At 38.8% G+C, this 23,336-nt stretch overlaps 1 protein-coding gene and 1 long non-coding RNA gene across 2 annotated transcripts in view; one reads left to right on the top strand and one right to left on the bottom strand.

The window, feature by feature from the left end:
• Positions 1 to 14,027, bottom strand: part of LOC137498895 (uncharacterized) — a 60,865-nt gene extending 46,838 nt beyond the window's left edge. Inside the window, exon 1 of the long non-coding RNA XR_011017911.1 lies at positions 13,929 to 14,027. This is a non-coding gene — a long non-coding RNA (uncharacterized lncRNA). The remainder of the gene's footprint in view (positions 1 to 13,928) is intronic.
• wge (winged eye) overlaps positions 1 to 23,336 on the top strand; it is a 405,537-nt gene that overhangs the window by 134,882 nt on the left and 247,319 nt on the right. The window lies entirely within an intron of this gene.

Raw genomic sequence — 23,336 nt, 5'->3', positions numbered from 1 at the left:
CCATCCCTACGTTGCCGAAAACATGCACGCATTCGTGCGACGTTACAGAATCACGAAAGAAAAAGGAGATGTCAAACCAAGGAATCGAATTATTCTTTTTTACAAACTACTGATATTCTTATTCAGAATAACATTTGTACATCTGTCGCTGTTGTTCCAATGTGTGGATTTGGGACATTGCGGTCATCATTCATGTGTATTCTATCAGATATTTGCGTAGCTTTGGCGCTGTTCTGGTAGACATTGTCCTGACAAATGTAGTTTATCAGACGAACATTGTGATGGAGTTGAAATGGAAAGTCACCAAAAATACATGGGATGGGATGAAAGCCCATCTGTCTATGGATATTCACAGCGCTCTCATTGGATCAGTGGTCGGCCTCCGGATCCCAAGACAAACCTGTCGGAGGTAGTCAGAATTTTGAAGAACGGGAGAAAGTCCATTGGACGCTCCAGGTCGTTCGGTGTCGACGTATAAAAATCTCTGGTGACATATTTCATGTTTATCCGACAAAGGGCATTTTTACTCTGTTGCCAGATAAAATAAAACAGAAATTTTGAAATTGACACACAGGCAGCCTAAATAGCGCCAAATTGAAATGCCTGAATACGGTAGCTAAAACCGTATTATTATTATTATTATTATTATTATTATTATTATTATTATTATTATTTCAAATACTAGTTCTCTCTTTTGGAATATTGGTCAGTATAAGAAATTTACCTCTAGTTCTTGAATGATCAACTGAACATAGTGTTTCTGGTTTTCAGACTTGAACCTAAACCTTTCTTTCCACAGACGTCTTAATTTAAAAATATATATTCCCTTCGATCGCGTAATAGCAGGGAAACCCCTCTGTGGTAAACTATCATCGGTGAAGAAACCAAATCTCGTATGTCACAATTCTCATTCTATCCATTATGTTCCTTAAGACTTGTAACACCTCCCAGCCACATAGGTATATGCAGTCCATCAGAACACTGTTCGTTGTGATCGTTTTTTCTTATGCAAAGGCGTAAAGGTTAATGAACCACGAATGCGTTATACTATAGGAGTGCGTAAATACTTCACGCAAACGTACATTCCGACAGTACGGTACGGTAAGGTTCATTTTCCTTTCCACTTCACCATAGAAAAATGAGCGCAATGAAAACCGTCCTGTTGGACTGCATATACATATCGTTGCTAGCCACTGAAAACCTCGGAATTCCACTCACGAGAAAAACACATTTCTCCACCTGTCTTGTGAAAGCTTGCTGCGTTACCTGAGAAGAGAACAGAAGGCTTTAATTGTCGAATAATTGGGCACTAAAAATGGCAGGAAAAGTTCTACCACTGCTCACCGCTCACTTTTGGGCTTCATCCGTAAATTTTACCCCGACGGAGTTAAGAGGTTTTCTTTGCCCAGCGGCGATATATGGCTGGGAGGCGTGACCAGTCTTAAAGAAAATAATGCATAGGAAGAGCATTTTGACATACGAGGTTTTGTTTCTTCAACGACGATATGATTTTTACACCTATGGGGTCGAAGGGTGCAAACTGTGTCGCTCATGTTGATTTGGTCCTGTTTTACGGCCAGAGGCCCCTCCTGAAGCCAACCGTATGTGGAGGGATGTAATTACTATTGATTCCGTGTTTCTGTGCTGCTTGGTAGAGTGCTGTGTTGTCTGAATATGAAGAGATATATATGGGCTAAGAGTAGAAATAGGGTATCATAGCATTATTAATAAAATAATAATGTAATTTGCTTTACGTCCCACTAACTACTTTAACGGTTCTCGCAGACGCCAAGGTGCCGGAATTTCGTCCCGCGGGAGTTCTTTTACGTGCCAGTAAATCTACCGACACGAGGCTGACGTGTTTAAGCACCTTCAAATACCACCGGACTGAGCCAGGATCGAACCTGTCAAGTTGGGGTCAGAAGGCCATCGCCTTAACCGTCTGAGCCACTCAGCCCGGCCATATCGCATTATTTCCCAATACAGAGTACCATTGAGTAGACTTGGGGAAAAGAGCACTGCGGTGGCTACTCCTGGATCAACAGTTACTGCAACTGAGAAATTTTAGTGTTTGTGAAAATGGAATGTTAATATCCGGTGGTTGATTGCAGATTTATAAATGCATTTTTTGTATACTGACGAGCGTCCGTCTTCAAAACCCATGTAGGCTAAGTAGTTCCGTTGAAATGTTACTGCCACTTTAGGGTGAGCGGTAAACAAAATGCCACAGCTGTTCCCCACTTTACAGTCACACTCTTTAATCAAGTTTGTTAGGTCAGCCGGCCAACAATTCCCAGCGAGTATCGATCCCGGCTCCCTTGACAAGTGCGTTTATTATTATACAAAAACCCGACCTCACTCAAGCAGGCTTTGGTTCGAAACTCGTGCGTTCACTAACGATCGTCCTCCGAGGGATGGCGGTGAGGTGGGGAAATAACATACACACACACACACACACACACACACACACACACACACACAGTTTGCATTATACCCCGGAAATTGTATATTGTGACAAATTTAATTTCCTCATTGACTGCACAGTGTTGGATCACAGAACCCTTCTCTTCCCCAGCCCGTGGGCCATATCGCACGCAGCCAATATGGCCGCTATATTTCACCCCCATGCCCTGAACCAATTGCGTGCCGGCTTGCATCCTCTCCCCACTTATGCAGGGATCGGGAGGGGAGTTAATACAATAGAGAATTTGATGACTGCCATTAAAATAAAAACTATTACTTGTAAAGCCAAGTTCATTTCCCAAACACAAAATGTCATGCCCCAAATTCGGATACAATTTCCTCTTTCAGTTTTCAGTAACTACTCTTAATTATTACATTACTCAAGAAAACTTGAGGCTCGGTTATATATAGTATAGATTTCTTTCAGGTTGTATATTCAACTTCAACCATCTGCGATGATCGGGACAAGTATTTAATGCTTTTTACGACATTGTGTTTATGTTCTTGAATTATTCCTTCTTTCTTAATTTATTTAACCTCCAGGGTTGGCTTTTCCCTCGGACTCAGAGTGGGATCCCACATCTACCGTCTCAAGGTCAGTGTCCTGGAGCGCGAGACATTGGGTCGGGGATACAGCAGGGGAGGAGGACCAGTACCTCGCCCACGTGGCCTCACCTGCTATGCCAAACAGGGGCCTTGCGGGGGGGGGGGAGGGATGGGAAGATAGGAAGGGATAGACAAGGAAGATGTAAGGAAGCGGCGTGGCCTGAAGTTAGGTACCATCCCGGAATTTGCCTGGAGGAGAAGTCGGAAACCACGGATGACTTCGAGGATGGCTGAGGAGGGAATCGAACCCCCCTCTACTCAGTTGACCTCCCGAGGATGAGTGGACCCCGTTCCAGCCCTCGTACCACTTTTCATTTTGGCAGCTAATCACACTAACCACTAAACCACAGAAGCGGACATCATTCTTTCTTAATTTCTGTAATTTGACAGTGCCATCGACAGTAAAATTAAACCTCCTCGCTGAAAAGGTAATGATGAGATGAGATTATTTTAAAATGTAGTTCAATTTTTTTTAGTGCTTGAAAAGGGGCCGATGACCTTAGATGCTTGACCCCCTTTAAACAACAAGCATCATCAGAGTTAGAAGAAACGAATGCATAGTAAAGAAAAAAATGCATACCTCGACTTTAATGGAGGGATGAATAAATAATATCTTAATGGATAGAATTCTTATTCATTCTTAGAGTGATGAGAGAAAGTGATGAGAATCACATCCTTTGAGTGATTTGTTATTTTTGGAAGTGTTAGCGGTATATTTCAACATTATGCTTCATGTCCTAAAGCGAGAGTTTCATGTGCGAACAAGTCTCCGATAGACCCTAGGCTCCGGACTCTCAGAGACTTCCAGAGAGAACTTTGAGAGGCATAACAATACTGTATAAAATGAAAATACATGTACATGTGCACTTATAGTATGTACACTCGTTCGAATGAGCGCATGGTACACTCTTCTCAGAACCAGTTGAACTTACGTTTGTTGTGGGTAGCCGCATGGTAATTATCTACGTGAGAGGTAAATTATATTTTGATAAACATTCTGGTAAAAGAATAACTGCGAGGAACGTCAAATACGATGTACTCATTCCTTTTTTTTTTTTTTTTTTTTGAGTGACTATACATTCTGTACTTGCCTCTTTTGAGTTCTCCTTTCCGAGGACGAACAAGAGGCGCTTGAATTATTTTAACGCTGCCGTCCGCAGAGTCAGAATACTGGGTTAAGTAACTCTTTCATCGACAAATGAATCTACAAGAAATACTGGAACTTGTCATTTGCTACTTCGTTCTCTAAACGTTGATTTCATTTTTATCAATAGCTTCCGGAACACACTCAGGGACCGGAAATTCTCCAGGAGGAGGACAAGGGGAACAGAAGTGGCAGAATGAGTTCGTCTGAAGGGCCCACTCCCTGCTAGCATGTTGGAGAGCAGTATTGTGCTATAATTGGTTGTATGTTAACTGTTATTTAATCTCGAAAAACGATTAATTTAAAAGAACATTATAATGTTTAAAGTGACTCTGATAGAAGACATCACTTGCTCTTCGACGATGTAAAATTGTAGGATAGCATTCAACTTGGAATTACATGCCCACAGGATTGTGAGCGTCAATAAACCTACAGTGAGAGAAGTGCAGCTAAAGGTTGATTTAGTTCTGGATTCCACGTCACAATCTCTCCGCCTCCGTAGCGTAAAGGTTAACACTACTATATCTCGGGTTCGATTCCCGGTACTACCAGAAATTTAATAATGTCAAGAGGTTTGGTTTGTGAATAAAACGGTACATGCAGCTCATCTCCTTCCCCATTGGGTACCACCGTGGTAAGACGACTCATTAAAATAATAATAATAATAATAATAATAATAATAATAATAATAATAATAATAATAATTATTATTATTATTATTATTATTATTATTATTATTACAGCCAATTTTAAATCTATAGTGCCGGAGTACTGCAACTTTTTGAAGTAGTTCCGAACTATGATTATCTCCTCATGCATGCTTAGTTAATGCAGCCTGGAACACCTCCTCCTCCTCCTCAAAAAACATAATCTTTCCACGTAATTTTTCTGCATCCTGCTGTAAAGCTTTAATGCCCACGTCCAGTTTGAATTATGGAAAAAGCTTGAAAGCCATTAAGAGTTGTGTCGTTGGGTTATAGCCCAGATAGTGTGGCGGGGCCGGTCTGGTCCAGTGGGCAGAGCGTCTAATTAGAGGTCTGCTTGGCCACGACGTGGACCGTAACGAAATACTAGCCATAATAAGAATTACCAATAATGAGAGGGCAGTAATAATAATGCTCAATCAATTTATTAGCCGTGCATAGTGTTGGAGTTTTTTGAACCTACCTCACATTGATTTTTCCTTACTTTGACGCTAGGCGAGCTACTGTGCTGCCTATCTCATAGGAGTTAAAACAAAAGGTTCTATTATTGTTAGAATACCATTATTGTCCCACCGCAGTGGCTGTCTTATTCGCTTTCTGGTTTGGAGATGCGTCTTCGATTCTGGTTCTTGGTTTGATTTTGGCGTAGAATACGTCTATCGTTTCGTTCCACGACTAAGTAAACATCCGTGTGTCCCAAAGAAGTGTACACAAGACTTACTTCACTAGTTTGAAAACTAAAGAAGGTACCAAAACTATAAAATCTGATTTGAAAAGAGGAAGATCCGAAGAGTCTATCCGAACAGCTTTCAAGGTTAGATGGCATAATAGTGAGCGGCGCGCGCATCCGAAATTGTGGTGAAGTCGAAGCTCAGCGCAGGTGTTTAAAATTAGTGTAACTCTGGACAGCTAAGTGATACCACGTACCGCGATTTACCGTTCGTTTTGTCTACGCGAGATGTATAGATATGTAATAATATTTCTGAGAATACTTGACTAGGGCCGGGATGAGTAGCTCGGACGGTAGAGCCCAACTTGGTAGATTCGATCAGGCTCAGTCCGGTGGTGTTTGAAGGTGCTCAAATACGTCATCCTCGTGTCAGTATATTTACTGGCACATTAAATAACTCCTACGGAACAAAACTCCGGCAGCACAGCGTCACCTAAAACCATAAAAGTAGTTACTGGGACGTAAAAACCAATACATTATTATTATTATTATTATTATTATTATTATTATTATTATTATTATTATTATTATTATTATTATTATTATTATTATTATTATTTTACTAGTGAAACATTGTGGAGAGAACCTATTACTAAATGATCATTGTCTCATCGCAGTGGCTGTGTGATAGCCGAGTGGCTTTATCACCGCCTTCTCACCAAGGCGGCCGCGGTTCAAATCACGGCCAATGCGAGTGGGAGTTTTGAAACGATATCCAGATAATCATGCTACAATCGTGTACTGTGATATTGCAATGGCATGCGTATTATCCGATAAAACGTAATTTCGAAATTGAAATGTAATTTGTGTTTATAAATCGCTTTGCGATTAAGTCTTTAACTGATCCAAATTTGATTTCCCAATGAATTATATAGCTCTTTCCAGAACGACTCCGATTTTCTATTTTGATCCTTCTTTGTCAACGTGTATGAACGCTTCGAACTTGTAAAACAACCTGGTTGAAAATAGTCCGTGTTTCTCGTTATGTTCTTGCATGCATTTGATATCTAGATAGCCTATATAATTTGATAAGCCGTTTTTCGAGAATGCGAGAATCGTGAGAAAACGACCATACAGATTTCTGTGAGCGACTCCTCATTTTAAAGTATACGGTCTGAAGTCCACGGAAAAATAAATAGTAGTTTTTCGGCATTTTGGATTTTTCAATGTAATTTTCTTATTTTGTTTAAGTGGTTCTAACGTCTTCCGCTAGATGCCGTGGCGCACAGCTATGTATCGTGGGCAGCTGGCGTAGTTCCAAAGTCATCCACGATGAGCCATTTCGCAGCTGGATGTCGCTACTAGCGACATTGCGCGAGAATGACTATAGTTTCAAGCAGTAGCGTGTTAAAACATACTGTTAAGATAAGAGCGTGAAGTTCCTATGAACTATGGCTTGATAGTTTTTAATTACGAACTAATGAATTTTCCTTCACTGTATAAAATTTAATATAGGCCTACAAATCAGTGCCGTATCAGTTCGGCGGCGCTCGTGGAGACGCGCTCGATACTATACAGACCCATTCGAGAGAAATGGAGCCCAGAGAATTTCAACGGCATCAACTAGATAGCAAAGATTGACTACATTTTATTTTTCTCTTTTTTATATTGCTGTTCAAGCCGCTAGTACGTTCTCATTAGTTATGATTAGGGTCCCGGATGTTTAGCCTATGACATGTCATATTATTTCTTTACATTCTTTCCATGGAAAATACAAGTTAAGCTTGATTTTATCGACGGTGAATAAAATTATTCAATTTTAGCGGGTCATATAAAGTCATATTTTGGCTCTTTTAACGTATTTTTGTCGTCTCCTGGTCATTTTTCATATTGTGGTCATATTTCCCCGTGAATGTTCGTGCTTTTTTCATATTTTTATCTTTTTATTCCATTTTCGCATATCTGCTTTCAGTCGTCTCAGGTACGGATTTTTTACATCTCCTCATTGCCTCTAATTTCTTACATTATCTTTCTTAGAAATATATATTTATGTGAATTAGAAGGGAAGCTGTATAGAAAGAGACAGATGATGAATATAACTCGACAGAAAGGTGAGCCTCAATTGAACTAATGATTTCACGCATTTCAAATATGGCCCAATAACATCCTTAAATGTTGAGCGTCTTTTTCCCGTTACAAGTCAATGTTGCGTGAAAATAGAAAATCGTTCCTATTTAAAAACTTCAACATATATGTAATTTGTTATTATAATTCTTTCTGATCGCCCATCAAAATGTGACATTTATTTCATTCTGTGCAGAGTCTTTCGAATGAGTAATTAAATAAATTCAAAATATAATAATAAAATTAATATTATTAATTATCTATTATTATTGAATGTTCTAGATGTTAAAAGTATATTTTCAATATAATGTTAATTTAAACAACGGCAATTTTTTTTTGAAGATTTCGAAAATGTGACCAAATATTTTAAAGTAATTTTATTTGTTATATTTTAATACATTTTTAGGTCATAAATGCTTGCATATTTCTAACTTTTTTTGGGTCATAAACATCCTGGCTCCAGTCATGACCATATCTCGTCATTGTAATATAGGTATTTCATGTCTGTCAACCTACATACGGCAGGCAATCTCAAATTCTACACGACCGCACTTTCAGATTCCTTGTGCGTGATAGTTCGTTCACGTTTCTCGCAGGAAGATAGATTACACGCTATTTGCTACTTGTAGATGGGTTGCATATACTGGAACTGATTTGGGCTATATTGTTTGGATGTCTAATGCCGAAATATGCTTTTCCTTGTTTGTCGTGTATTCGTGAAAATTTTTCCCTGTCATATAATTAAAACGAACATTTAAGCTCTAGCAATAAGCACGTCTAGATATCATAGTTTCAACTCCTCAGTACGGTACCCTAGCAGTTAACTTCCGGGAGGATCTAGCAATTTTTTTTACTGAGTTTTAAATGCATATCAAGATTGTAAGGTACTGAGGAATGGAATTGCTGGACTGAGTAACTAAGACGGTCTAGCGCCGACCTTCTGAGCTCAGTTGGCGGGCTCGATCCCGGCTCAATCGCGTAGTGTTAGAAGGTACTCAAATACATCAGCCTCGTGTCAATAGATTTACTGGCATATAAAAGAACTCCTATTGGACAAAATTCTGGGAACTCGGCGTTTCCAAAATACCGTAAAAGTTTGACGTTAAACCAATAAAATTATTATTATTATTATTATTATTATTATTATTATTATTATTATTATTATTATTATTATTATTATTATTATTATTATTATTATTATTATTATTATTATTGGAATGGAATTTTTTCTAACATTTATTAAGGTTGACAACCTGAAAGTATCCCTTTTTATTCGAACAGAACCTAGCCATTGGACCCATTGTCCATTTTAAGCACCTGCGTCGTAAATGTAGAAATTGAGAATGTGTTGTTGATCATTGATCAAAAAGTTCCCTACTTTATTTCATTTAACAATAACATACTTCTTTTAGGCTACACATTTTCCATTTTATGTTAGTTTTATAAACAACCATTACAATTTTAGTTTTCTTCTTATGAAATATTTTATGCTCTATTTATTTAGGAGTAATCCTCAATTGATATGACAGTCTTCTATGAAATTGTATCACATTTCCTTTTCAATGTCAGCTCGTCTTAATCAGCGGATCGCACAGCGTGCAACAGGTAGAAACACCAAATTTCTATGCACTCCGCTCGTAAGCGCCTACAGGTTATCTTAACATTCTCTTTTCGCTAATGTTATGGAACTGACCTCAGTTGATAATTTCATTAAACTTCTGTAGTGGTACTACAAATTGTACAGAATTCCTCCTCAGGTTATGTAACACTGAACAGCTGATATTTTGTGTAGCACCTAATTATAAAAACAAATATTCCTTTCAATCTTTAATAGATTTATATCCCTGATTAATGAGGCGCTTTATGCAATTGGCTAAATCAAGTGTTTGTATCACACTAGAGATCTTTGCAAGATACTACAAGAGTTGAATCAGTGGTTTAGCGATATTGATGTGCTAGATAGATCCTGTGATATTTCTGAAGTTAAACAACATCGGACATGGCCAAGTATGTGGAAGGAGAACCTCATGCAGGAGATCTATGAGTAGGTAGGATGTCAGTCCTGTCGTTTAACACATTAATCAAGCATCGGCTTTCAGGTTAACCAACGAAAAAATATAATAATAATAATAATAATAATAATAATCATCATCATGACAATAAATCATATACATGCATAGATACTGTACATACGTTTTCATTATAAACATTTAAGTGGATTCACAGTCTACACTCCTCTGTTTGCAACTACTGTAAGCTCTATGGCCTAGTTTAGTTCCAAACCTTAGCATTAAACACCAATAATAATAATAATAATAATAATAATAATAATAATAATAATAATATAGGATACGTGTTCTATGTTACAAGTAATAATACATTGCATGTGAACTAATGGTAAAATTAGAGACTAAGTTGTGTTGAAATGCTCACAGCTTTATAAAGTAGCTAAATATTTTAATGGACTGTTAAAATGTATAGGCCTATAACATGGTTCGGAAACAAACGTAACTTAGGTCTATATGTATTTTTCCGAATCAGTGAAGTTTTTGGGAGAATAATCACTAAGTGCAATTGTTCATCCATGTGTTTGAAACCTAATTTGTAAAACAGTGTACTCGGCTGTTGTTTGCAATGAAGCGTGAAACACACGGCTAGGGCAGAGCAGTCGGTATTTGTACAAACCGAGGTCGAATTGAGTTTATTTCTGCCTGCCCGCTCATTTTTTGTCACAAAATATGTATCCCCTTACAAGGCTACAGTAGCCTCTCATGATGTATTCAGTTGTGCAACTTAGTGGCAGTGTAGACTTTAGCAGAACTCTTCCTTTATCGCTTCCTGTTCTGCGGTTGACCAGTTTTTATGTCCAAAACAATGTACACAGGTGAATCTTGCGGCTTACGGATGTAGAAGTTCTGACTGTAGTAATCAAGGTGAAGTAGGAGGGGAGTTCGAGACTTCCCCTACCAGAACACATTTTTCTTTTTTTAAACCTTATTCCTTTCAACAGCTCAGACTCATTTCCAAAGATTTGTTCCGAATACGTATTTTAATGTGATTTCGTGATGCCAACCTATAAGAAGACGTACGATATGCTGTAGTATTCTACTTTTTGGGTAGTAAATTTTCTGCATTAGTTAACATTACGTTATTACCTAATCGTGTTGTCACATTGGGCCACTGACGGGGAAGTCGAGACTGGCAAGGATTTAAATGTCTTGATGTGGTCTAGTCTGCCAATTTCAGCCTCGTGAGTCCAGTGAGATTCTGCCTGGTGAGTGGTAGTTTCCTTACTGGAGGTTATTTTTGACATGGGATGTGTGTCCATTGTTCATTGGACCTCACTTTAATAATAATTAATGTTATTGACTTTATGCCCCACTAACTACTTTTATGGTTTTCGGAGACGTCAAGGTGCCGGAATTCAGTCCCGCAGGAGTCCTTTTACGTGCCAGTAAATCTTCCGACACGAGGCTGACGTACTTGAGCACCTTCAAATACCACCAGACTAAGCCAGGATCGAACGTGCCAAGTTGGGGTCAGAAGACCAGCGCCTCAACCGCCTGAGCCACTCAGCCCGGCGAACCTCACTTTTACTTCGATGCTATTCATATATTCTATACCATCAGTTGATTAATGGCACAAAAACGATCAGAAACTATGACCCTTGAATGAGTGCTTCTTGTTGTTTTAGTTTTTTAAACTAGAAATATATTTTCACAAACAAGGCTATTTGATTTTATCGAAATATTTAGAATGAATTTCTCTGTAGTAAAGGGGTCACGCACTCTTCAAGAGCGAAGGTAGCTCTGACGAGATAGGCCTAATAATTGTCCTTGGTAATAGGGGTCATATATTCCATCTCAGCTTACGACTCTGCCTTTCAATCGATCCTTATCATTTCTACAATTTATTAGCGACCATATCATTCCTCTGTCATTCTTTGACATGAAGAGGCCGGTAGTCAAAAGGTGTCTTGTTATTATTGGAAGAAGATTAACAATTCAATGCAATTGCAAATTTCTATGCAATGCAGTCAATTGATTTCACACATAAAACATAGAGCAGCATTTAACATGATTTTTAATAAAATATTTCCCTTCCGGCTTGGTTTCTTTATTTTGAATATCTAACGTTCATTTTCTGTACTTGATTCTAAAGAAAGGAGAAAATAAACATATGCACCGTATTTAATCCCAGTAAACAAAGGAAGTAATCAGAAAGACTTAAAAAAATTTTCTGCTTGAAGGCTTGATAAGGACCTGTGGTTATTACCATGTGGTACTTGTTTTACGGCGATTTCTTTATTTCTGCGGTTGACTTAATATTAAGATATTACACAAGCAGCGGCCTACAGATTGTAAAGCTTCAGTAAAATGCAATATATGCTTACACTCGCCTCATTCATTTATTTTAAATGTACCCATGTAACATTTGAAGCCTTAGTGTAACAATCAGAGGCAATGTGCTATTGTATGTATTGAGAAGAATTACATTTCATAGATTAAGATTTTGTGGGAGAGTGACTGAAGGAAGCTTAAGAGGAACAGACACCTTGGAGATAGTTCTTTCATAAAACGGTTTAAAATTATACTTTGTGGTTGAATAAACCAGTCGATATTCTTGGTGAAATGTAAAGTGCCTAATTACAGTTTAGATTGTTGGTCAAAAGAAGCGTTTAAAGAAGTAAGAAGATTCAAAATAAAGAAGGAAGGCCTATCATATAGTCTATTTCACATGTTTTCTTTACTTTCCTGGAACCCCGTAATTTTATGCCTATTCAGAATATTATATTTCTATATATATAATGTAATCTTATTCCAAAGCCAGTTTTGTTATTACCTGGTTTCAGGGAGATTAGGGAGGAGATATATAATGATTATTGATGTAGCAATAATGATCTGGAGGACGCGCATAATTCTCTATTTCCGTAACAAAACCACAGAGATATTGTTGCTCTGATAGCTGCCATTCTTTTTCTCATGGATGCATATTCTTTACTAGTGATATTTATACGCACCTAATATGAGTATATATGCTGGATATATGGTGCAGTTATTTGTACCTAAGAATCCAGGATCGAGTCGTTAAATAATAATAATAATTTCGTGTAACTATTTCTAGCCGAATGCAGCCCTTGTAAGGCAGACCCTCCGATGAGGGCGGGCGGCATCTGCCATGTGTAGGTAACTGCGTGTTATTGTGGTGGAGGAAAGTGTTATGTGTGGTGCATGAGTTGCAGGAATGTTGGGGACAGCACAAACACCCAGCCTCCGGGCCATTGGAATTAACCAATGAAGGCTAAAACCCCTGACCAGGTCGCGAATCGAGTCGTTGAGCATATCGTCGCTGCCGGGACAAAACCTCCTATGTGAAATATTTTAGCTCAGAACTTTGGCCGATAAGGTTCTGTCATCTAAGGTGCAATATTGTGTGAATGTTGTCAAGGCATTCTCGCTCTTCATAATGTATGTGCTGCGGGTCAGTATATCTCCAAAAATTTTATCACATAGGAGGTTTTGTCCCGGTAACGACGATATAATAGTAGTCTATTTACATATGTATTATTATTATTATTATTATTATTATTATTATTATTATTATTATTATTATTATTATTATTATATGCATTTAACTGATCATATCTACTGACTCACATAGATTATAGAGATGGATCAATAATATATTTTCTTCTTTTTGAAGATACCAATTAACAAAATGTCGTTGTAAAGTGAAGAGATCGGGTAGAAAATTCACGATTTTTAGAGGTGACTAAATAACATTTCATCAGTATTATTCTTTCTGTCTTTCGTGTCCGGTAGGTATTTGTTATTTTTCCCTTATATTAATTTTATGTTGGTTTTCTAGAATATTTAAAGCAAAAAAAGAAAACCACCGGTGTAATGCAACTTTCCTTGACGTATTTCCTCTAAGAATTATTATCATAAACTTTAGTTTTCACATGCTTTAAGAACAGGTAAGGATAAAATTAATATTTTATCTAGGGAATAGAGAAACAAAACAATAACACGAAGGTTAAGAAAATATAATATTAGACTATAATCTGAATCAATGCCAGATATTATTTGATTTAGATATCTCTGATTCTTATTACACACTTCCAGAAATTTTTATTGATTTTAATTTGAGTTGCTAATATTTTAACAGACGTCCCTTAGAATGGGAATACTCTTCGAATACCGGGTAGGCTACTTACCGCTGCCTCCATTTCTACTGCCCTTACGTAATGCAGTATACTGCAGCTCGTGGATGGGAATCATGCCAGTTGTTCGTCCCTCGAAAAGGCGGGTATCCACGCAGTAAGTTGGAAAGAAAAAGAGACATGTCATCAGTCAAAACAAGAGACTGTGTGTCAGAATGAAGTCAATGGTGACCTAATGATCTAATGGTGGGGACAGACAACCAATCAGAGGACAGTAAACAGGATAGGAATTACGACACTCACTTAGTAGGTGGCAGGGAGAGCCCGTTCTATTCTCATGTTCGTATGACGTCATCGTACACTTGCTGAGAGCGTACAGAGATCATTACTTTTTAACCTTTTTTTACTATGACTGTTTTGTTTTTCCCGGATAAAGTGAGAATGCATTCGATTGCGCTGGAAGTGGGCACGAGTGCATTCAAGGCCGCAGGTAAGAGGAGGAGGAAAAGAAGAAGAAAAAATGTTCGCCCCTTATTCTAACCCCACCACTCTACTCAAGGTGATTTCATTATTTACTTCACTAATAAAAGTTACCTTTCCGCGTGGCGCACCAACAGTAACTTTGAAAAGGCGGAACTTGGATTATATTTTCCTCCTAGCCTGGGCGCAGCGATTTGTTTGTTGACAAAGGTGAAGTCATGTTGTTCTGTAGACGAGAAAGTATTTATTGCTGCTTCATTTCAGACTCTTACATGACATGTTTCTCTTACCCGTTGCACCAGGGAGAAACATTTAAAAACCAGAAACATCAATGTCATATATGTTAACTTTGTTGGGGTTGCTGAAGGGAAACAACAAATTATTTCCATTAACAGACAGGGTCTTACTTTTTTTTTTTTTGCTAGGGGCTTTACGTCGCACCGACACAGATAGGTCTTATGGCGACGATGGGATAGGAAAGGCCTAGGAGTTGGAAGGAAGCGGCTGTGGCCTTAATTAAGGTACAGCCCCAGCATTTGCCTGGTGTGAAAATGGGAAACCACGGAAAACCATCTTCAGGGCTGCCGATAGTGGGATTCGAACCTACTATCTCCCGGATGCAAGCTCACAGCCGCGCGCCTCTATGCGCACGGCCAACTCGCCCGGTAGGGTCTTACTTATACGTTTAAATGTATATACTCGTATATACACTATTAATGCAGGTAATACATAAGTATTATAACATATACATTTAGGCCTATGTCTTGAAACTATGTAAAAACGAGAATTTAAATAGCTATGCTTCAAATACCCATACACACATCCTAAAGAAAGGGAGAATCATTTAGGAGCAAGCTAATTTTAACTCAAATGTTAGAACGCTGTCATATATATACAAAGAAATTTTTATGATGTGCATCAAACATATTACAAGGGAATTTTAGAAATACATATTCAAAAATGTGCAAATTTGAAAGAATTTATTGTAGAATATCCAAGTTTTCTAATTAGAAACGTGCAAAATAAAATATAACTGTCATTAAAGAACTATGGTTTAATAATTATAATAATGTTATTTGTTTTACGTCCCACTAACTACTATTTTACGGTTTTCGGAGACACCCAGGTGCTGAAATTTAGTCCCACATGACTTCTTTTACGTGCCTGTAAATCTACCGACACGAGGCTGACTTATTTGAGCATCTTCAAATACCACCGGACTGAGCCAGTATCGAACCTGCCAAGTTGGGGTCAGAAGGCCAGCGCCTTAACCATCTGAGCCACTCAGCCCGGCTGAACTAAGGTTTCATGATCGCATTAATACGAGTAAGGACGAAGTGTAGACATTATTACAATTTGCTGATTATCTCTACAGCAGAACACTCCCACTAACTGCTCTAAAGAAAATTATAGAAACTCTTAAAATTACTGCTACTGGCACTTACCTGGATAGTGCAATGCTGCAGCAACCAAGCATTTACATTTCTCACAAGTAGAATATAGCAGCGGAGTTAATAACAAAATGCTCCTAATAGTGAATCAACAGTCAAATTTTCTGGGATATTTTTGCAGTGCATGCTTTTAGTAGTAATTGTAGGGAAATTCCTGTAAAAGATCGGGTACGGGAGATTTAAGACATTTTTCTCCGGAAATCTGAACATGAAGCAGATTGATAAAGGCTGGGCATTATTAGACTTGACAGAGAAATTAGTAATAAGCGAGCCTTAGATTGGATTTTCGCCCACAGCTGCCGTTCTGATTCATAACGTAGAGTCTTTTCATTTTTGAGTGAAACATTAATCCGTCTGATTTTTTTGAAATATCCACTTTGTAAATAAATATATTGTTTGGTGTTCTGACATTGCTATACCCTCAATTTCCAGTAGGTAGGATACTATTAGCTCAGCTGTCCGGAATTATAATTATACTGTCAACTCTTTCCTTCATCGCTAAAGGTTTGGCAACCCATCAGTACCTCAATCTGTTGTCCTCCAGTCCTCTCGCTCTTCCTCTGCCTTAACGATTCAAGCGTATCATTTTCCTTGAATTTGTCTAGCCAGCGTTTAGTTTAGGCTAAATTCCTTATATCTCCTCCCGTCAATTTAATCTAAAAGAATCAACTTTTCAATGCTGTCGCATAATCTTTTCGTGATGTGTCCGAAGAACTGGAGAAGCTCGTAGATGACAGTCTTTCTCGCACTTTTAGTCCATGAATAATTTCTGTATTTGACTGTTTTTCTCACAGGATGTCCGTAATATTCTTCGATATATCTACATTTCACGTGCGTCAATCCTTCCAATGTCTACAGTTTTCTTTGTCCCAGTACCATACATCAGGACTGGGAAGGTGCGACTCCTCACAAATTTGAGCTTCATGGCTTTATTTGTTGATTGATTATTCCAAACCTTTGTTAGTTTTATTGTTGTATCTCTCGTCATATCCTTGATCAAGGAAAGTAAAATACCACTTTTAAAAATCGAAACATCCTCAAAGGAGGATGCCTCTGCACTGCATGTTGGAGTCTAAATCAGCAAGGCCGATCACCGCGGGCATAATTTCTAGAATATAATTCACTAAAGATTTATTTTGAACACAGGGCCTACAAACAGTCCGACTCCTTGACGGAATGGTCAGCGAAATGGCCTTTCGATTCAGGGTGCCGCGGGTTCGATTCTCGGCCGGACGAGGATTTTAAATGCACATAACTAATCCATTTGGTTCGGGGACTGGTAGTTTGTGCGTGTCTTAACACACATCTTCATCTGCATACAACACATCTCACTACAAACCACCACAGAAACACGCAATAGTACGTAAATAGTCCTACCTCCCCCCCCCCCACACACACACATACAGTGGACGTCAAGAAAGGCATCTGGCCGTAAAACCGGGCTGAATCCATACATAATGCGACCCCAGGTAACTGAGAAAAGATGAAGTAAAAGAGGAAGAAGAATAAGAAAATAATTAGAATGCCGCAGGGAGCCTCTCGTCACTGTGAGCAGTATGTAATGAATAAGCTGCGAAAATGGTAATTAACATTGCATTGAGTCTTTCAATTTTCACTCGTTTCGTCTGGTTGTTGCAGACCAGGAGATTCCGGTTGATACAGTACAAAAAACTGACTTCAATGCTTTGTTTTCCTCCTGCCATTTTACCGTGAAGGAGAAGCTAATAACATTCACGTCGAAACGTTGAAATGAACTGCACCAAGCATAGCTGCCGAAAACTACCGTGGCCTGGGATTGAACTAATCAACTTTTATCGGTGACCTACTCCTCTTAGGATAAATCTGTTAGCATACACTACATTGGAGTAGAGTACTTCGTAGCAGTCAATTCTCTTGAAGCTATCTTTTCTAGACTATTTCAGTACTTCCATGTACAGCAGACGTTATCTCTTGTAACCGACCAATGTTGATTTAACATATCGTCGTAGAAGGAACAAAACCTCGTATCTCACAATGCTGTTCCTATCCATTTGTGTAAAGGAAAATTAACTTTTTCGTACCGTACTGTAGAAACCTTCGTTTGCGTGACATATTTACGCACTCCTACAGTATACTCTATTGAAGGTTCATTTTCCTTCACACATACGCATAGGAAAGTGAACACAACGAACAGTATTCTGATGGACTGCATATCGATATGTAGCTGGGAGGCGTGACCAGTCTTAAGAAGAAGAATGGATAGGAAGAGCATTGTGACATAAGACGTATTACTTCTTCACCGACGACATTTGGTGTCTTATGTGAACTGTTCTGATTTCATCTGGCGGAAGGCTTACTTCTATTGCCAAGTCCCGAGGTTATCTACCCTTTTGTTGCAGTTTCTCTTTCTAGAAATGTTTATACATGATACTGTATTAAGCGTGTCTACGAAATACTGGGCTGGGTAACTCAGACGCTCAGCCCCCTGGCCTTCTGAGCTCAGGTTGGTGGATTCAAACCTGGCTCAGTCTGATGGTATGCGAAGGTGCTCAAATGTGTCAACCTCGTGTCGGTAGCTCTGCTGGCACGTAAAATAACTCCTGTGGAACAAATCTTGCGGTTTCTCGGCGTCTCCGAAAACCGTAAAAGTAGCCTAGTTATTGGAACGTAAAACCAAATATACAGTGACCATCAAACACGAGTTTATGACAAAGTCAAGGGAGGTGCGCATATTGAGCCGACGAGGACAGGCTGTATCCTCCACTGAAGGGACGAGAAAGGAGCTATCTGGCGGGATACAACAGCTTCTTTGTCCCATCCTCTGTTCTGTAAGGCTCGGTCACTAGTAGAGCTCTGTAATTGTGCTAGTGAGACGCGTGATTTATTTAACGCGCTCAGTGATTATTAAGCGCAGATTAACAATTATCCATTGTAGTTAAGTACGCCATTGAGCAACGAGTGGCAAATGAAATAACAGAAGAGGAATTAAGTGCGTGTCACAGAATTTCCTTCGAAGACGCCAGGTCTGCATAAAACAATTTTCAGCAACCTGCAGTGATATTAAGGCAAGACAAGGGAATGCATTATTTTAATTTCTTTTCCGTTTAAAAAATAATGACAATGAGGTTCTTTCTTAATCCCTTCTTGTTGAAGAGAACAGCGGCTGTCTGCAGCGGGGAGGATTGGTGGGGTTCTGGGGAACGCAGCCTTGCCCTTCCTGTCAGCTCACTTGAGTTTGCCGTGCTCAGCGTTTGGTGCTCACTGTATTATTACATATCCACCGAATCTTCATCGTTGTTTTGGTTTGTAACAAAATTTCTTTAAAATTACTCTAATATTTTGAAACATAATTTAAATATCCCTTAAGCGCCACTAAATACCAAATTAATCGACGTGTATAATCATAATAGACTAATAATTCGAACTTCCGCAGGTAAATTAATTTCATTGCCTTGAAAAAAGAGGATTGAATTGAAGAGCGTTACTGAAACTAAAGTACGGTAGAAATGTTGTCTGGGAGCTCCGCTTTAATTTGGAGTAGCGCTTGCTTTACCGCTCACACGCAATCGCAGAACAGAGGCTACTTCATTCATTCATTCATTCATACATTCATAGCCACTGTCAGCCAATCAAATACCAGCTTTATGTTGATGCAGTCTTTCTTTTTCACATTCCGACTCACATTTTCTCTCTCTTTTTTTTTTTTAACACAGTGACAGAACGTTACTAGAATTCGTTTAACTCCACATTTTTTGAAACAAGGAGGAGACTGTCACTGAGTAGTAGAGGTGCTTTAATACACACATTGCTAAAGAGAAGTAGGCTACATCATTTTCATGGATCTTAATCAACCTTCTATTTAAATTACTTGCACTTTCGGTACGTCAATACAGTAAGTAAGACGCCCCAATTCATTGATTGGCTAACTGAATAATAATAATAATAATAATAATAATAATAATAATAATAATAATAATAATAATAATAAGCAAAAACTACGAAAATAAAACACTTGTCTGTACATTTAAATGAAAAACGTATACCGTAAAACTACAGTTTTCATACGCTAGCGACTAGATCGTATACCACGAGTTATATGATGAAAGGGGGAAATGTTATGGTGCATTTCTTTCGGCAAAGCGAGCATCTTCTATATTTACATCCTTATATGGTGTTCAGTTATCTAATCTGTTAAATGTTATAAAAGAGTAGTTGTGGGGCTGATTGGCACAGATGGTAGAGCGCTGGCTTTCTGAGCTCAAATTGGCGGTGTAGATCCCGGCTAATCCCGGCGGTATTTGAAGGTATTCAAATACCCCAACCTTGTGTAGATAGATTTATCGTCACGTAAAAGAACCTCCGAGGAATAAAATTTCAGCACCTTAACATCTCCGCAAACTGTAAATATAGCCCACGGGACGCAAACCGAATACCATCTGAATAGTGTTATCAGAGGCTGAGCGTAACTTGTTCGAATTTCTCTCAAATTCATGGCACAGCACGTAATCGAACTCAGGCCAGCTTCATAGTAATCGCAATGATCTCGGTCTCCAACAATTAAGCAAACACCTGAAGGTTTATTATTCCATTTTCTTCATCGAAAATAAATTATTCTCATAAGCACACTCTGTGGATTAGAGGGCGAGTTGGCCGTGCGCGTAGAGGCGCGCGGCTGTGAGCTTGCATTCGGGAGATAGTAGGTTCGAATCCCACTATCGGCAGCCCTGAAGATGGTTTTCCGTGGTTTCCCATTTTCACACCAGGCAAATGCTGGGGCTGTACCTTAATTAAGGCCACGGCCGCTTCCTTCCAACTCCTAGGCCTTTCCTATCCCATCGTCGCCATAAGACCTATCTGTGTCGGTGCGACGTAAAGCCCCTAGCAAAAAAAAAAAGAGGTAAATTATCGTCCTCTGGATTACAAGAACGTGGATTCAAACCCAGCAGAAGTTTTATTCGTCCTAGACACGATTACAATAATAATAATAATAATAATAATAATCCCGTGGGGGTTTTGCCTGTTCCCCTATCGGGCGCGTCCCAGGTGGCGGATCGGGGGGCTCGCCGGACTTGTCCGGAGGGCTTGAGGGAAATAAAATACCTCTCGCGGACCAAAAACAGGCACAGCCAGAAAACATCTTGAGGCAACCTCTGAGGCTCAATACCTTAGTTGTAACTATGAGATTGACAAAGATCAATCTCCCCATTATCTTCAACTTACTAGCATGATGGCAACGTCAGTTAATGATACTACTACCCCAGGCCCTAGTATTCATACTAGGTTTTCTCGGTCATCGGATTCTGGGGGACCGAGAACATCATGCGGGAATGTATCGGAGCTTCCCAAATCTCTTCGCCCAAAGGAAAAACATTTTATTGGCACTTTAAACATCAACACGCTTCGCAAAATTGGAAAGTTGAAGCACTTAACAGACATATTAGACCAACTCAACATCCAAATTCTGGCACTCCAAGAAACTAGGTACAGTGACGAAAATCATTTTGAATCAGGAAACTATAGAATTTATAAAGGTAAACCAGCTACCCTCCTCCCTAACAAAATATTACAATTTGGCACTGGTTTTGCAGTGAGAAAAAATATCACAAATTCGGTATTATACTTTGCATCTCCTTCTGAAAGAATTTCGCTAATGACAATCAAATCAGGAAACAAAGCTTATACACTAATCAATGCACATGCACCTACAAACAATTACAATCAAAAAGACCCACAGAAGGTAGATGACTTCTGGGAATTACTAGAAGAAACTACAGCCAAAGTTCCAAAACATCATGTCATAATTCTGCTGGGGGACTTCAATGCACAAATTGGCAAAGAGAAGAAATTTAGGACCACTGTAGGACTTTACCCTGCTCACAAAAGAACCAATAAAAATGGAGAACGTTTAATTGGCTTCTGCGAGAATTTCGATCTAAAATTGATGTCAACTCATTTCCTGGCACTTCCACAAAAGAAAATGACATGGAGATCCCCGAACATGCATTTAGGAGAATTTCAACTAGACCATGTGGCTATTTCCAAGAAAAACCAAAAAGAAATTATGAACGTTAAAGTCAAAAAGGGAACTATTGACTCCGACCACCACCTATCTCTTGTTAAAGTAAAGTTTCAACCCAACAGGAAGAAAACCAAAACAATCAGAAACCCAAGAATCGACCCTGAATTTCTGAGACAGAACTCAGACAATTTCCTTGCGAATATCTCCAACGATGCTCCTTCAAACTGGCTAGAACTCAAGGACACACTCTTGAAAGCTTCACAAAACATCAGCAATCCCCCAAGGAAACGCAAACACAGGTGGTGGAATGACACCTGTGACAAGGCCATAGAAGTCAGAATTAGGTCCTGGCTAAACTGGAGTTCCCATAAAACTGATCAAAATCGTGATGAATTCTTCAAAACACAGAAACAAACCTCAAAAATCATCAGATCTGAAAAACGAAAATATGATCAAAACAGACTGGTAGAAATAGAAGAAGATTTCAAGAAAAACAATACACGGAACTTCTACAGAACATTCAGAGAAGAATTATCCAATTACCAGGCACCTAGTCTCTGTTTCAAACGTACAGATGGGACTTTAGAAACAAGTAATAAGGGAAATTGTGAACTCCTAGCAAACCATTTCATGGACCTTTTAAACTGTGAATCTCCAAAGGAACAATTCACCTATGAAAAACCAACACCTAATCCAGATTCAGAACCCCCCACATTACAAGAAGTCAAACAAATAATCAAAGATTTAAAAGACAACAAAGCACCAGGAGAAGATGGAATAATCGCTGAAATGTTGAAAATTGGTGGTGACAAACTGGCCCAGAGTATTCAAAAAATCTTACAGGACATTTGGTTTTCTGAAGAAATTCCGGAGGATTGGAAATGTGCATTGATTCACCCACTTCACAAGAAAGGAGACAAATCAGATATTAATAACTACAGAGGAATTTCTCTCCTCTCACTCGTATATAAAATCTTCTCTAAAGCTCTACTTAATAGATTAGAGAAACAAACAGACCACCTGATCGGAGATTATCAGGCTGGATTCCGAAAAGGGAGATCCTGCGCAGAACAAATCCTAAACCTAAAAACCATACTACAGATTCGCAAAACCAAACAAACAGTAATCACCTTTGTTGACTTCAAAAAAGCGTATGATTCCATAGATCGGCAGACCCTGTTCAACATACTAGAGGAATTTCAAGTCGACAGGAAAACGAGGGAATTGATTAAACAAACTCTGACCAACACAACATCAAAAGTTAAGTTCTTGGGAGAAATTTCTGAACCGTTCGAAATCAGAACTGGCGTCCGACAGGGAGATGGACTATCCCCACTACTATTCAATTTAGTTTTGGAAAAAGTGATTCGTGAATGGAGAAAAGAAACTAAAGGTATAAACATTGGCAGACTTCTTAAAGACAAAATTCACCTTGACTGCTTAGCTTTCGCAGATGACCTTGCGATCCTTTCGAACAACAGACAAGAAGCAATCCAATCCATAGAAAAATTGAATGGAATAGCCGCAAAAACC

This window comes from Anabrus simplex, chromosome 3 (genome assembly GCF_040414725.1).
Source record: "Anabrus simplex isolate iqAnaSimp1 chromosome 3, ASM4041472v1, whole genome shotgun sequence".
Lineage (NCBI taxonomy): Eukaryota > Metazoa > Arthropoda > Insecta > Orthoptera > Tettigoniidae > Anabrus > Anabrus simplex.
Note: the sequence above shows the minus strand (reverse complement) of the source record. Positions and strands in the feature narration are given on the sequence as shown.